Raw genomic sequence first — 18,091 nt, forward strand, 5'->3', positions numbered from 1 at the left:
GTCCTATGACCTTTAAGGCATATTAAATAGATTCGGTAGATTAATGAATGATTAGAGTATATTTGTGACGAAAATCAACTTAAACACCAAAATATCCGATAGTTCATTGATATTATGCGAATTTGAAATTATTGGATCCTCCCCTGAATTTCTGTCTGTCATAGAAGCACTGTGCACTAGTTTTGAATGACTTGAAATGACTTATTTATCTGTTTAAATACCTCAACGTCTTATATTATGTGACGCAGATCATTTTACATTCTTCGTAATAAAGGTAGAACTTGTGATCATTTTACAGTAATAAGGGTAGAACTTAGGGATGGGGGCCAATGGGGGATTCGCATTACAATAGCAATTTATCACGCATCTTTAAACAATGTTAACGGATGTAGAAATCCACATCATTGTTAGATCATTCATTGGGCTGAAATTCATGTTGCAGTTTCAATTAATAATTGTTAGAGCACTGAACATTATAAACAAATCTGAACCAGTGCCCCTGAGGTTTGAAGTGTGTTCCATATCTGGCCTGGTTTGTAGTGTTTTCAATATCTGGCCTGGTTTGTAGTGTTTTCAATACCTGGCCGGGTTTGACCGACAGACAGGTAAAACCTGAACAATACGAAGAAGGTAAGATTGAAGTAACATTTTCAGGTTGTTGAAAAAATAATATATCTATATAAAATATAAACTATTTTGTTATTCTGGCCTCAGGATCTGTTTTGTTGGGAAAGTTGATAGATAAATACGCAATAACGAAAGCAAATATCTTACATTATGGCGAAATAACGTTTTCTCGTTTGGTATATCTGTTCGACTAAACATAACAACTAAGCTAAAGTAGATTTATGTTGTAAAATCTGAAGGCGGATCAAAATGTCTAGATCTCATTAGTTTGCAAATATATCATTATTCGTTGTTTCATCATAAGTAGAGAAAACGGATGCATATTTCCACCTCCAAAATATACGAACAAAAACCTATTAGAAAATAGAATCAATGTCGACTAATTTTTGTTTTCTGTCTTATTTAGTGAATCTGTTCAGCTCTTAATCTCTTTTCTAACCGTTTCGTCAAACTTCCGCAAAAGTCCGTTTGCTCATAAACCAAACTCTTCCACTTAGGCATTATGGGATAGTGATTTCTTTGGGCGCGTATACTGTGTGACGTCACTGTAGAATGACGAAAAACAAAGTCAAACGTAAACATTTCAAAACAAGAACGTAAACGTCAAATTCATTGCTTTACACTAGTGATTTGAACAGTCTCCCTACTTTTTAATGATCTTTTGATCATTTTATGTTTAAAATAAAATCCATACTATTATATTAATGCTCTTAATGGCAATATTTTCAAACTTTTAACTACGAACTACTTCTTCAATGTTATTTGCCTGCGTGATAATCGCGGACTCACAATATACAAATCTGTATATTGTACTGCGTCACATAGGATAGGTCTATTCGTAGGTGACGTAATGAGGCCTCGACGGGGAGTTTGACTGTTTCGTATGTCTATTTACATCAGTTTCTGGGAAGTCCTAGATATTGACACACCTTTGGGGAAGTCCTTGTTCTTACACCCCCCCCCCCCCACACACACACACATACATCCTCAACCCCCATCTTACAATGTTCAGGTTACCAGTCTCAGTGAATGTGGCAGAAAACTGTTTAAATTGTTTTACATGAATGTTATATTATGTCATCAATTAAAAAACCCTCATACATGTAATATTATTTACGTTAGTTTTCAGTGGGAAAACTCTCGCTTTAAATTTGTTACGTACAATGGCTGGTCTAGGACAGGTGGACGAGATAATTTCATCTTCTTCAAATTCGTTGCCGTGCATTAACATCCGTTCCCAGAAAATGAAATTCCTCCCCATGACATAATTTCGTTCTCACGAAAACTAATTTGTTTCCACGAAATAGAATGACATTCCCACAAAATAAACTTTGTTCCCACGAAATAGAATTCGAATTTTTAAAATATGAATAGTGGGATCTATGTTTGTATTAACTTCCATTACCTGTGGATAAATCATCTATAAATAATAAAACTAAAGAAATAAATGAATTTTAAAATGAGAGAAAAAGCAAATGACGCACTGGTTACTCTCTGCTGATAAAATCAGCACATGGTCACAAACTGCACGCTAAGTATTATTCTACTGATGTATAGATGTTATGTGCTACATGTATGGTGATTCAAATGTTTAGTAATACATGTATATATTGAAGCAACATAGATTTTTAGATTTGATATTTATTGGGACTAATGATTAAATGTCATGAACTTGGCGAACTTTACTAACTTAGTAGTCCTTTGATCAGTGAATTTTGAGAAATTCTTATTTGGTGGAAAAGAATTCTATTTCTTGGAGGGGAACGAATTCTCTTTTGTGGGAACTAAATTCATATCGTGGGAACGAATTTCATTTCGTAGGGACTGATTTTATTCCGTGAAAACGATTTTCATCATTTTTTGGGAACGAATTTTATTTCGCAAGAACATTCAACGAATCTTTTTTTTAAATATATAAATCTCATTCACCTGTCTTAAAGCAGCCACCGCATGTAACGCCTAATAATTATTTATAAATCTCTGAAAAAGTCGCGACCCTTTCTTTGCGATTGCATACACCTGCGTTAATTACATCTCCCGTCGCGACCACAGGTTCTTGTAGACTTAGATTTCCGGTAACCCATGCACTCTTTGAGTATCTAATACCTTGGGAGTTCAGCGAATTTTGCTCACAACGTATGAAAATTAAGGAATACTTAATGAAATAAACAATTGCAGTTTCCTTAATGTATGACGTCTTCGAAACTTGGATAATTTCTGCATGGATCAAATTATTGATTTAGATACAGAAAATATAGAATCTATACACCATAAGTCAAATGAAGCCAGATTTTGTAAAAATACCATCTGCAACATACAACATTGCCGTAATTGTAGTTTGCAGAGGCGCACACAAGTCATGACCCCCCACCCTCCAAAAAAACCAACAACCCACTGACTGAACAGTTTCCAATAAACGAATATAAAATATACACACCCCTCTCACTAATATTCAGCAACGAAAACAATTGTCACATTCTGAATTAATAAATTTTATTTATCCATGTTTGCCCTTCACTTAATTTTGTATTTTTGATAGGATTTATTAAATGTATCACACTGTTCGTTATCTACACTTCTTCATTTATGATCTTGGCTGTATATGTCAATGGTTCTATCACATTGTAGCTTTAATCATATCCGATGTATAAAACATATTTTAAAAAACATTAGTGTCCGGGTAGGGTAATGGTTAACACGCTTGCTTCTCACAGCTGCGAGTTCGATCCCTGTGATCGGTAGTGGTTGTATGTGAGAGGGTATGGGGGTCGGCCGCAGTTTTGCTTCCATATTAAGCAGCCCCTAGCTACGCTACTAGTTTTGTACGACGCGAAGTTTCTTTTAGGGGACACAACATGCACTATCATAACATAAATGACAACATGGGAGGATCCAGGATTTCAGTTTAGTGACACAATATATTTTCTGTGGTTGTCTAATGTTTGAGGATAAGAAAAATCACAAAAATTACAATTCAAAATTAAACATTTAATGTGGGTATGTTTAGGTGTGTTGCAACCGCAGAAATTGGAAACGCAGATCACATCGCGAAAAAAAAAATCCAACCGTAGAAAATACTCGTTATACGGTTGTTCAATGGATTAATCTACATCTTTTACATACCCCATAAACTCTCTTGATTAAATTATATTCTGATAAAGAACACATAATCACAATAAACTTTGAAAATTTTAAATTGCGCTACCCCCTTCCCATAAATCCGCCACTGACCTCATCCCTTTTCTTCGATATCTATTTTATTGTATATCTAAAAATGTATTGAAAGTTGATAAAACGTTGTCTTCAATAACGCATTTCGTCATACGTTTGCTATTTTTACAAAAATGACCCATATCTTTTCCAGAATAACAAGGTCAATTGCAACCAAACTTCTAATAAAGCATTAGGACCATGAATAACCAGGGATCCGTGTTTGCCCAACTCTCTATTTTGTATTGCTTATAGGAGTTATGAAATTGATCCCTGTCCGTTATCTTCGCCTTTCATTGGGTAAAAGGTTGCAAATGAATGGTTGCGATTGATCGGTGCCACAATAGGGGGCCAAATTTTACTTGGGAACACTCTCGGATAATCTTTATCTCAGGAGCAAGTCTCTGCTCACCCATGGTTAGTCTTGTAAGCTCAAGTTCAAGGTAGCTCAGGACATATCAAATTTCCATATATCAACAGATGTTATGCCCCTGTAAAGAAGAGAGGCATATTGCTTTGCACCTGTCGGTCGGTTGGTCGATAGATCATATGTTGTCAACTGGACATAGCATTATACTGTCATTTAATATATTGAGAACCCTTTGCTTTATATACATAAAATTTGGTACACGGGTACATCTTATGGAGTAAATGACCCCTATTGATTTCAGATCACATGGTCAATCCACCCTGGACATAACAAGACATTGTGTGATTAATATCTTGAATCATTTCAATAGTTCTTGAACACGTATTGGTCACACAAATAAGTAATAGACTAATGACATTCAGACAACGTCACTCACAAAATCTTTATTTCAACAGCATTTAACAGGCATTGACCATTGTGTGATCCGTGATCTGTAGTCGTTCCTTGGATAGAAACATACATCAGTTTTACTGATCATTTTGTCTATCAATAAAATGATTCAATAGTTACATACTTTGTTGTTTTATTCTATGCAAGGTGAAGATAACGAACAGTGATCAATCTCATAACTCCTACAAGGAATACAAAATATATAGTTGGGCAAACACGGACCCCTGGACACACCAGAGGTAGGATCAGGTGCCTAGGAGGAGTAAGCATCCTCTGTTGACCGGTCACACCCGCCGTGAGCCCCATATCCTGATCAGGTAAACGGAATTATCCGCAGTCAAAATCAGTGTGCCAAGAACGGCTTAACAATCGGTATGAAACACGTCAGACAGCATTTGACCCAATGCGAGGTTGTATTGACGAACTAGATCGTTATAACGACCATAGAATTATATGATCATGGAAAAGTAAAGATAGCGAACATTGATATAATTTCACAACTCCAATAACGAATACAAAATTAAGAGTTGGTCAAACACGGATCCTTGGATATACCAGAAGTGGAATCTAGTGCCTAATATGAATAAGCATCTCCTGTCGACCGGCATTATGTAGAGAGACATTTTCCATAGTAAAACGTCCCTGGAAGACTGCCTGTACAGAGATGCCGCCCTTACATCTGGCTATATAGTAAGACTTCTCCCGAGGAAGTCTCACTATTTAGTCGGACTTCCGGGGAAGGAGCAGTATATAGCCAGTATCCCCCTTTTAACGAGATCTCCTTCTTTACTTTGGTATCCATAATAGTCCTTAACGCAATAATTTATATGTGTTTATTGAAATATAAGCATACCTTCTTTTATGAAATTACTGTGGAAACATCCCGTGGGGATCCGGGTTAGGTTCTCGGTACTCCTTGCTTGTCGTAAGAGGCGACTAAATGGGGCGGTCCTTCGGATGAGACCGTAAAAACCGAGGTGCCGTGTCACAGCAGGTGTGGCACGATAAAGATCCCTCCCTGCTCAATGTTCATAAGTGCCGAGCATAGGCCCTTCACCGGCAGTGGTGATGTTTCCATATGATTGAAATATTCTGGAGAGGGACGTTAAACAACATTCAATCAATCAATAAATCGTGGGGACCAATATTCGTCGGTAAAGAAAATGTTGCTGCTTCCTGGGGACGCAATTTCGTGGATAAACGATACGATGTCACTAGAGGAAATAACGCTACGTGGTTTAAAAAGGTTCGAAGACATGTGAATTCGTGGGAAAGAGATACCCACGAAATCCACGAACATCACAGCCACACATACATTGCTGATTCCCCCGTACATACATTTAAAGACCGATATCATGACTTTTCACTCGGTCACAAGGTTGACATTACAGTGAACATTTTTATATTTGAACATCCCAATGACTCTTTTTAAATCCGAAGGACAGCATCAATTTGAAGTGTCCCAAGTTGACTAGTCTATGATCATAAGATGTTTAAAGGAATCTGCTGTTCTATCATGAAGCGCAATCAAGAACGATGAAAAGTTTCAGCTTAAGAGGGGTGCGGTCGTCGACCAATCATCTGAGATAATGGGTCTGAGGAGTCTGCCGTTATTCCTTAAGTGTCGATGGCTAAGGCCTAGGGGCATGGGGTAAAACCCTGGTGCTACAGAGTAGAGTCCCCTTAGTGGGTCCATCTCTGGAAAATCTATTGTTCATATAGTATTACTTAAGGAGAATTTAAGAGGAACTAGAGGGATATTTAAGACCTATGTTAATGATTCAAAACTTAGTTCGCTATTCACTTTTAGATTAAATATCTATAAGCATATGAAAATCCCTTTAAATTTAGATCAAGCTAGTTCTTGTGTTTAGTGTAAACGCAAAAAAAGACTCCCCCTATTCTCCCCCGAGTGTTAGGTTACACCTTAGCTTTACACGTATATACTCAATAATAGGATAACTAAATTCTCTTACTTGTATTTCATTTACAAAGCTTTCTTTTGGGTTAGAAAAGTGGAATTGTACCAGAAAGCTTCCCGACAGAGTAGATTCATGCTTGTTCAAATCCTGGTTCCCGTAGAGTGGGGCAACAATTGGGGTGCTGATAGTTATGGGAAATTACTGTGTAACAGAACATTAACATAAACTCATATAATTGAAGATATCTATAATTATTTCAGGAAATAATCAGTTCATTTGATGGACATTCCAATTCAATTGAAGAGAGCAATACTTTAACTAATGAGCGGATCAATTCAATCAATGTACACAATAATTTTCATCAATGGATTAGATAAATTATTGCTCTCATTAATTGAACTACTGCGCGCATGGAATCAATCATATCTCATCAACTGAACTAATGCGCGCATGAAATCAATCATATTTCATCAATTGGAGTAATGCGCGCATGAAATCAATTATTGATATCATTAATTGAATTGATGTGCACATTTCAGCAGTCTCGTTTAAACTCAACATTTACTCCACATACGCACCTGATCCCATCTCTAGTGTGTCCAGGGATCCTTTTTGCCAAACTATCTATTTTGTATTGTTTATAGAGTTATGAGATTGGTTGATGTTTGTTATCTTCACCTTTCATGAGAGCAAGAATTGAATGGGTGATATTTTCAAATGATTAAAGATATATTCGATGCATTTATGTTAAATTGGCTCTCCACAGATGATTCACTCTATACCATAGCCAGTCTTCCGGTGGAAATTTAGAAATAAAATCCAGACCAAGCACACAGGAGTGAAGCCTCATTATTTGTAGTTTGGGGAGAAAGTTCACTGTAATTTATAGCCAGACTTTACTATAAAACCAGTCTACTATATAACACCGGTCACACCCATCGTGAACCCTATATCTTGATCAAGTAAACGTAGTCCGTGATCAAAGTCAGTGTACAACGAATGGCCAAACAATTGGTATGAACTAAGACAGACAGCATCTGACACAATGAGAGGTCGTGTTGGCAAGTTATATCGTTATACCGACTGTAGAATATGCGAATTGCTGAGCTTAAACAAGACTGTTGAAACTCCTGTAACATCAACTTGTTTGTCAGTAGCCTGTCGCGATGCAAATCCTGATAAACTGATCATACACAGAAGACACTCTTGCGTATCGAATCATTTGATATACACAAAGATCATATGCAGATGATAATGAACTATTGCTACTTAAATATATCATTCCCTGACGTCAGGAGGGAAGAACCCTGACAACAGAAATCAAGCATATATTACAGGGGGGGGGGGGGGGGGGGGATTGATCTTACAGTTGGACACAATAAAGTTGTATTGAACCTAGTATTACTCCAACTTATTTCAAGTTGAAGTCTACAGTTTGCAATGCCTAGATATAGACCACCTTATATGCAATCCACCAACGTGTTCTTGTTTTTCATCTTCTTTCAACTATCGTTCAGCTGGACATGCCATTAATGGTGATGTTGATATAATTGAAAATGAGGACCTCAAATAATCATTACTTCGTACTGCTGAGTAATTGTTTTTGTAAAGGGTTTAGAATCATACGCAGACACGCAACATCGTTTTTCAAAGTGTTGGGACAATCGGAGGAGAAATTGTCTTCTAAAATTCAAGCAGAAAAGAAACATAAACACTTCTCTTTGACTTTATATTCGTACATTTCAGAGGAATGGGATCAGTTCGTCCTTCAATTCATATGTTCATTCAAGGTCACATTTCTACCATTAAACCATTCAATAATACCATTGAAAGAGTGGGACGGGGACAATTTCACCAATAAATCTTATTTCGCATACAAGAATAACGGAAACTGAAAGTTGTCAAGAAAGTAAAGAGCCCCCCCCCCCCACCCTTGATTGCACGTGTCTGGAACTGGGGTATTAAATTAGGTAAACATTATTATTTTCTCGTGCGTGACTCAATCTGTCAACATTAGATATAATAAAAAACTGATGTTACTCTGTAACTAAACAGCACAATCGACAAACGATATCGCTCTTCATTATAAGCGCTTCATGAAGCTAATGACGCGCCGCCATTTTGCCCGACATCCTACAGATAGTTGAATTGTTTACGTTGGACAGAATTTGGCGAATATATATTATAATGGTGAAGCAATGTAGTTGGGGAACATGCACTACAGACAGCCGATATCCCGATCGACTTAAGGGGGGGGGATACTGTATCTATGCCCTTTCCGAGCAGGGCAGAGATATGGAGAAATCAAGGAAATGTATAAGATACCCTGACCTAGTAAAGGTAATAGGGATAATGACAATGGACCCCCTAGGAAATTTTGTGAAGAAGCATGTTTTTAAAATACATTGTCCCTTGATTATCAATCAGGTTGCTTGACTTTTTCTACGTGGGGGCGTTTACGGGTTTGGGGACAAAAACATGAAATTGATAAAAATAATAGCCGAAATCTGGAAAACTCTTCAGACCCTATTCAGGTGTCATTAACATTTGGAAACAAGTATTTTGTGAATGCATATATCCCTTTAATTATATATCAAAATGTTTGACATAAATATGTTCAGGGTATTTAAGAGGTTTGGGACTAAAACATGATTTTTTCCCCTTTGAAAATCGCCAAAAAAAAAAAAAAATAGAAAAATTTCTTCAGATCCTATACCGATAATATAGATCATTGAACGATTATTTTCTGAAATCATGTAACCCTTAACTACAAATCAGATTGTTTGGATGAAGACCTTTTCTAGCTTTGGGGTCAAAACCTAGAATTTGCAAAACATAATAGCCGAAAACTGGAAAAACTCTTCATATCCGAGATATATGTCATTGAAATTTACAGACATATATTTTGTGAACGTATATAATTTTTTGATTGACTGGATAATTCAAATAGATATGTGGGGACATTTACGACTTCTTGGGCTGAAACATAATTTTCTTTTAAAGAATCACCGAAAAATGGGACACGTCTTCAAATCTACAAATATAGATAACATGGACGTTTGAAAAGCAAGTGTTTTCTGAAGGTATGTAACCCTTTAATTGTAAATAAGATGACTTGGCATCATTGCATAGAAACCTTTTCAAATGTTGAGGCAAAACATGAAATTTGTCATTATATTATTGTTAAAAAGGGGAAAAAACATCTAGAATCTTACAAACACATTATGACCATTTGCGAACACATATTTTTCTGTAAAAAAATTTAACCCCTTGTTTATATATCAAGTTGTTTGACATTAAGACGAGAGGTATCTATGAATTACGAGTTATTTGTAGGAGATATGTTTACAGGCAGTATCAATCCAGAGATTGTAATCGCATTGCAAATAGCAGTCTCAAGTTCCAGCGTCTGTGAATAACTTCCATAGTGACCTAACATGTTTAATAATATAAATAATTCAGTACTTCTTGTCAGATGGTACATTGTCCTTTCAAAAGGGACTTATGTAATATTAATTTGTTATTCGAAGCTGCGACACAAATGTCCTGAGGATATGATTTGGCAAAATCTTTGCCCTAAAAAAAACAGATGGGTTGTCTGATACGACTTGAGAGATAAATGCAATACGGTATTCTATACACATCAGAGATGATGAAGAGATTGCCACAGTAGGTTATTGGCAATGGTGTGGTAGTCAAAAATATGCCTTTTGATTATCGTAGCAGAATCTTTGACTTGTCCATTGGCTGAAAGGGCTAACACAAATATAGATCAATTGCTTCTTCAGTAGCAACATGCAGAGTGTATAAGTTCGACTTTGGAGGTTTCTGAAATTCGATTTTGCTACCAAGTATCTCTTTCTTAGCATTGTCATAACTTCAACCACGCAATTCTGCATGATACTCATCTCTGTGTAGTCGTATGCCTTTTCTTCAGGCTCAAAAATCATGTTAATTTTCTGACTTATTTCGGTCATCGGACTTAGCGTAGGCTTTTCTACAGACAAAACCAAAGTAAGAACCAAGCATAGGCCTAAATTCTACAGTCATTCATTGGCAATGATGACGCCTCCAATTCGAAAGTTCTCGAGCGGAACGTTAAACAATAAACAATCAACCAACTAATGTTGTCATAGTCACTTTTATTATTTGCAGGTTTTTAAACGTCCTGTTGTAAGGTACTGTTTTGTCACACACTTTACCAGTTTTATTTACCTTGTACTTGAATTTCTTTATTACAGAACAAACACTTCTGGGTGGAGAAAAGTGCCGATGGTGAACACTGGTTCGTTGAACGTCAATTACAATTCATTTGACACGGCGCAAGTTCATCAATGCTCACGTTTTACTTCTAGTAACTATAATTTGTAAATTAGTGATAACATCGGCGATAGAAGCCATGTAAGGTACCATCCAAAGTTCTAGCTTGTAAACTATACATGTCATTATTATTATGGTTATCTCGTCATCCAATCTCTTAAAAATGTGCTCTGTGAAATATGTTTTGTTGCAATGTTATCTTCTACATTCTATCCATAATATATGATGCGTATTTCTCTTGATAGTGATACTTGAAGCTTGACACACACTAACTATCTAGCAATAAGATTTTAAGGCTTTTTCTATGTCACTTCTTTAAAAGTTATCTGGAAATTGATAAGTTGTTCAATTTTACATATGACGATAGATTTATCTATTTTACAATTGTAGAAATAAAACTAAGTAATACATAAATCCCACCTCTGTGGTATATCCAGGGATCCGTGTTTGCCCAACTATCTATTTTGCATTGCTTATAGGAGTCATGAGATTGAGCACTGTACATTATCTTCACCTTTCATTAGTCCATTGTTTGTAGTAAGTTCGATTCTTAATAGTCGAGTTATTATTTATCAAGGATCATGTTCTTTGAGCTTAAGGAACTGGCGTCATGATTTCGAAGGCAGCTTTAGCTTAAGATGCCTTTGTATGAATAACTCGCGAAGATCCTATACATGTGGGAGGTATGAGATTGATCACTATTCGTTTATCTTCGCCTTCCATGGATTATGAAAAAGAAATTCAGTAAAATGATTCCTCAAAGATTACGGAGATTTAACTTTTATTTTGAACCTACGTGATGTAACCTTATGAATTTCGAAGTGAGCTTAATTACCCGCAAAGGCCGATATTTTTGTGAGATTTCCTCCATTGGTATCTATTTCTTCGTAAGTTTGGTTTCATTCGATCATTCCATTTCTGTTAGTTATAGAGATGTTAACAGTAAACTCACCCCCGGGAGATCTAGGAGCTACCCTTACAACCCCAAATTGAGGGCCAGGAATGATAGTCCATGAGGCCCCCTACCTTGTCTCGATACTCGTTCCGCAGACTCTACAAACATTGAGTCGTTATTAACCTTCAACATGACCATACGAAAATGAAATTAGTAAATTTCAGGTGAGCTGATAAATGACCCTCAATGACCGCTTTGACCCCGTTTAAAGGATCCTATGTCAAAATATATGCGTTTCAATCTTTTGATCAATTTTATTTCATTCCATCACCCCAAATTTACTAATTACCTTTGTATAGAGATCTTAGAAAAGTGCCCCACCCTGGGGGGGACCCTATATGGTACCCCTACAGCCCAACTAAGCACAGGAAAGGATACCTCAAGGCATTCCCTACCTTGCCTTCATATTCAATTTGTGGACTTTTCAAGATTAAGGAGATATTAACCTCCATTATGACTTTATGAAAATTAAATTTGGAACTTTCAGCTATGCTCAATTTCCCTCAATGGTCCGTGTTTGTCCAACTATCTATTTTGTATTGCTTATAGGAGTTATGGGATTGATCACTGTTCGTTATCTTCACCTTTCATGTCCTCTTTTTAAGGTTCTACGAGTTCGTCTGCAGTGTTACATGTATCTGTATCATGATAGCCTAGTGAAACTTATCTGACCTGAACGCACAACCAGTTTTATTATAAACAGTGCGACATTTAACTCTGGACACGACAAAAGTCCGGAGTTTCGCCAACCCTTTTATTAAGGATACAAATAAACCCTTTACAAAAAAAGATGGGATTTTATGTCCACAAGACATGCACCAACATTTACACTTGTAACTATTGTAGTTTTTAAGATATTTCACCTGAAATCAAAAAATCCCATGGGATTTTGGAGGGATTTTTAATCCCACTTGGGGGATTTTCACTCCTACCAAAAATCCCATGGGAGAAAAAATATAATTTCTCCCATAGGATTTTAACTCCCATATTTAAATTCAAAATGGGATACAATGTCCCATAGGAGGAAATGTCCCATAATGAACATGAAATGGCAGTGAATATCCTATTTGAGCATGAATGGGAATAAATATCCCAAATAAAACACAGGATGGGGACTTTTATCCCATGAATATAGTAATAAAGCAGAAAATTGTATCTTAAAGAGTGTTGTTTGTCATGATTCTTAAGAATGTACTTGCAAGCTAAGGAATGACATTAACTTTATATCTAGTAATTACATTCCTAAATTATGTAGACCTATACATGTGTTAATGGATAAATGTCTAAACAACATGAGAAATTAAATTATATTAGAGCTCTGCATTACTAAACTCTTTCCCATGCAATTTCAATTGTATACATATAACCCTATCACAAAAATATTAGAATAAAATTGAACGGTATTAAATTATGCAGTTAGAACACTAACTTATTTACATGCAGCTGTTCACATTCTCTATTTACAACCCTTTACAGGTCGTCAGGTGTGAATATTCACAGGAACCGGTATTTTTGTCTGTAATAATAATAGTAGGCCCTATGGTACCATCCCCAATGAAAAAAATAACCCAAAAGGAATGGCACCATTTCTTACTCAAAACTTAGCTTCAAAATAATTCGAAAATTCTGCTTTTATCGTCCCCACCCCAATTGTCATTCTGATTCAGTAATCCCAGTGCTTTTATTAGGGGTGTGTGGTATATACCCCTACTCTTATCATTATGTACAGGCTAAATTACCGGTTCCTCTGATATGTTGTGGAATTTTGGAATAGCCTAGCTTACAGTTACAATTTGTTTACAATATATTAAAATTAGTGTTAATTAAGTGCTTACGGTGAAATCTGCTACTGCTAAATGATGCTAAGTTGTTTCGTGAACCGAATCAGACATCTCCAACAAGATTCTCGAAGATTTAACAACACAAGAATCATTTTACAAAATGCATGCTTCGGTCCATCATTCTCCCTCTGACAATCACATTCATTCTGAAGTCAAAGTACTTTCTCCTATACCTGAAGCGTCAAAAAGACTTTGACAGGGAAATACGAATAAACGGTTAACAGACATCTCGACCCTAAGAAAGTTCAGTCCTGGATGTTCTAGTCCAAAAAGAAGTACGATCCAATCTTATGCATTCATTTATTACATTTCCGGTTGAGCAACACCCAAATCCTCTAGAGACATTGTTTACAGTTATATGACATTACCTAAATGTGTGACACAATATTAATCCACCCCTGTTCAAAGGGGCATAAGCACCGAGCATAGACCTAAATGTTGCAGCCCTTCACTGGCAATGGTGACGTCTCCATACAAGTGAAAAATTCTCAAACAGGACGTTTACGTTTTTTTTTTTTTTTTGTTTTTTTTAATTTTGTTTTCATTTTTTTAAATGTTAAACATGAAAAGTATAACTGAATCTGTGTTCACAGCCAAAATTTTAACCTTCTGGATGCAGGAATAAAAGCAATATTTTAGCCTTCATTCTGTGTTATGTAAACAAAGACTGGAGTCTTTTTATGTTTACATTTAAGGTGGCTCACTACACCGGGAAATAGTTTCTCAAATCAGTACAAATAGATTTAATATTTTAAAAAAGATCTGATGATATACAATAAGTGTGTATGCCAAAAACAGCAAAAAATGCAAATTTGGATAAAAACATGATTTTCAAAAATATTATTTCAACACATGAACAAAAGACTGGTGGATTTGAGCTCAAGATCTGTAGTTCACCAGCCCAATGCTCTCTCTCTCTCTCTCTCTCTCTCTCTCTCTTGCCCAATGCTTTATTAATTAACCACTTAGCTATGGTGTTATAGACGAATATATCGATCAATACAAATACTTTCCCAAAACATTTAAATCGCCATCTTGTAACATAGTGTCATAAAGCTTTAGTGTAGTGAGTACCTTAACCAACCAGTGAAATGTTTAATTTTGTAATTGAATTTTCAAAGCATCTTTACTTTTGCACATGCAATTTTACAAAGATTATTCAATAAAGGGTAAAAAAAAAAACAACACTTAAAATACTTGTTTTTGATCCACTGTAGATTTTAGGAAAATATTAGATTCCTAGGTCAGAGAAATCTAGACATCATTAAATGATAATGAAGTATTGTATTAAAAAAAATTAAAAAAAATTAAAAAAAAAAATTCAAGACTCTGCAATATGTTTGCAACTAGGAGAAATGGTCACAAGCTATTTTACACCCGCATCCCTCTTGGATCGAACCACTATAACTTTTAGGATAACAATAAATCCTCTCCCAACAATGTGCACATCTGCAAATGGCAATGAAGCATTGTACAAAGTTTCAAGTTTATCAGATAATCCATACAGGAGGAGAAGCATTTTAATGCACAATTTAAGACTTTGTGACAGACAGACTTACAGATATGGACAGAAAATACAAAAACCATATAATTATATGAAATGATTTTGCATGTAAAAAGTACATGAAGTGCACAATTATGATTTATTATAAATGTAATTATCATTTTTATTAGGAATTTAGATGTCTCCTCTTTTTGCAAACAATTACACATCTATATATGAAGATGACATATATAGTGAGCATATAAAACACTCCTACCAAAAATGTAAACAAATATGTGCAATGCAAGTTTGAAAAATATGTATGTCTTAAAAAGTGATTGACTAGATATCAGGAAGCAAGCAAGCTCACTCCATGTTACTGTGCTACAACTAACTGAAATTCACTACATTATCCAAAATCCACCCAAAAAGAACCAAAACCTACCAACACTAAATACCAATATATATCCATGTGAGGTCAAGGTTTCAGGAGTGAAACAATGTGTTTTTTAAACTTTAAAATCATTATGTTTTACTTTTGTAGGATATTCATAATGTTGAAATTGATTTAAAGCAATCAATTTTCAATTGGAGATACAAGGTACATGTATGCACATAAATGTACCACCCTGAATCTCATATCATACCTTATTATAGCTGGCAAAATTATGAAATGAAATTTAATGTCACCACAGAATTTATAATTTCCGTTTCTTTCTCTCAATTCACATGGAGACCTCCTTTTTTAGAGTCTTATTTTCTTTTACTTGAATGTTCTAAATTGAAATCTAAGGAATAATAATCTTGGAAGAAAAATCTACATGAAAATATTTTCTACTTTGAGAAACAAAATGACAAACATAACTGTTTTAAATGTAAGTAAGAAATAGAAAAATAATTCAATTTAATGCACTTACATATGTAATTGAAAGAAAATTCCTTTGAGTACATGATTTTAGAATGAAAATAAGATTGATTAATATTCAATAAAGTATTTCAATTTCTTCAAAACTTCGATCTTCAGATGATTTTCCATCCATTGACACCCCAAATGTATGATCACACACATTTAGCAGGAACATATGTTCCTCAAATCTCCTTCACATAACACTTGACTACTTTTGAAATGCAATTTAAGTCGTTTTAGAAATTAACAAAGATGAGTGTACAGATTCATACCCTAGCTGTTGATGATTGCTAAAACTGATCACTACTCAAAACTCTGAAACAAATCTTTATGGATTTTTTTGTATTTCACACACACACACACACATACACGTACATGCATACACACATCAAAAATATCAACAAGACACTGACCTTAACTAAATACCCGAGTTATTTAGTTAAAAGTATTACTAACCTCAATATGAATGAAATCTATATAATACAGTAACTTTTCTTGCTCTAGGCATGCATTTATATGCTAAATTCTAATATTCAGTAGAAGTATAATACATGTATAAGGTGTAATTCATTCCCCCAAAAGCGTCTATACTGATGAAACATTTTACAATTATAAACTTGATATACACTTTTAACACTATTTGGATCTGACCTTGAATCAGAACCCTGGAGTTGCAAGTGTCACAATTTTTGTACATCTTTCTGTTTTTCTTGACAATGCATCCATCATTTATAATATTCTAGTGTCAACAAAATTAAAGAAGGATTCTTTTAAATCATAAAGACATGTAATTACTATGACCATTTTTGGTTCCATCTATTTTAAAGCTAGTATCAAAACCTTTAGATTCTAACATGTATATATAAACTGTGTTTTTAATTATCAAATACCAAAAAAAAAAACACCCAAAAAACCAACCAACTTTTAGCCATTAGTGTTTTATTTTGATAATTTAATTTACAGATACATGTATAAGTTGTCATAATGTCATTTAATTCTATTTTATTGTTGCATTCCTCTTCTTGCCCTTGTAAAGCACAATCTCATTAAAATAAGATCTTTGATCCGCTCCGTTATTGTTATAAATAAGATCTTTGATCCTCTCCATAACAATAACGGAGCGGATCAAAGATCTTATTGAAACGACATAACAATAACGGAGCGGATCAAAGATCTTATTTTAATCAGATTGTGTAAAGCACCTTAGAGTAATAAACTGTTTTATATAAGGCTGCATGTATATAAATTTTATTATTATTATCACTGATAGAGGTCATGAAATTTACAATTACCTGTTCCTTCTTTACCTAAAAGTATCAATAGCATTAAGGAAGATGTTATCTAAATTTAAATGTTTTACACATAAACACTATATATCAAGTTTGGTTCCTCCTGGAGTCAGAATTTCTACCCTAGGAATCATGATATTTTCAAGCTTGATGTTTTGTTTACTGTCACAACAGAAGCTGACCACTAGCAATAGGTCACATGAGAGAATCAATTGACCTAAAAATCTATTAATTAACATGATTGAAATGTTTTAATCTTTATATCCATGATAAGATATTCTTTATATATTTTATATTGAATTCAATTGGTACTTTGACCTCTTTATTTTCAAAATAATTGGAATTATGTCTATATACACACATGTGAGAGTTGGCCTCCATGTGTCCAATGAAGAAATTATGAATAATGGAATGACAAATTAATGATTGTCTAATGCTTACAGGGATGGATCCAGGAATTTTTGAGAGAGGGGAATTTTACCATTAATTTTGGTTATCAAGGGAGGGGGGTCCACCCTCAAAATGTGTTATTTTTACTTTATTTTAGCAAAATTTCCTGAACCAGCACCCCCTCTGGATCCACCACTAGGTTATCATTTACTCCTTCATTCTTGATTACAAACCTAAGGACAATAAATTGTAATTTCACATTTTTTTTTAATTTGACAATATTTCATTATCACACAACAGCAAAATTATGAAAGCATATACATGTAC

General features: G+C 34.9%; 1 pseudogene; it reads left to right on the plus strand.

Moving 5' to 3' along the window:
• Window positions 1-406: 406 nt before the first annotated feature.
• LOC125664527 (uncharacterized) overlaps window positions 407-18,091 on the plus strand; it is a 272,796-nt pseudogene continuing 255,111 nt past the window's right edge.

Source organism: Ostrea edulis, chromosome 1, assembly GCF_947568905.1.
Source record: "Ostrea edulis chromosome 1, xbOstEdul1.1, whole genome shotgun sequence".
NCBI classification, from domain to species: domain Eukaryota; kingdom Metazoa; phylum Mollusca; class Bivalvia; order Ostreida; family Ostreidae; genus Ostrea; species Ostrea edulis.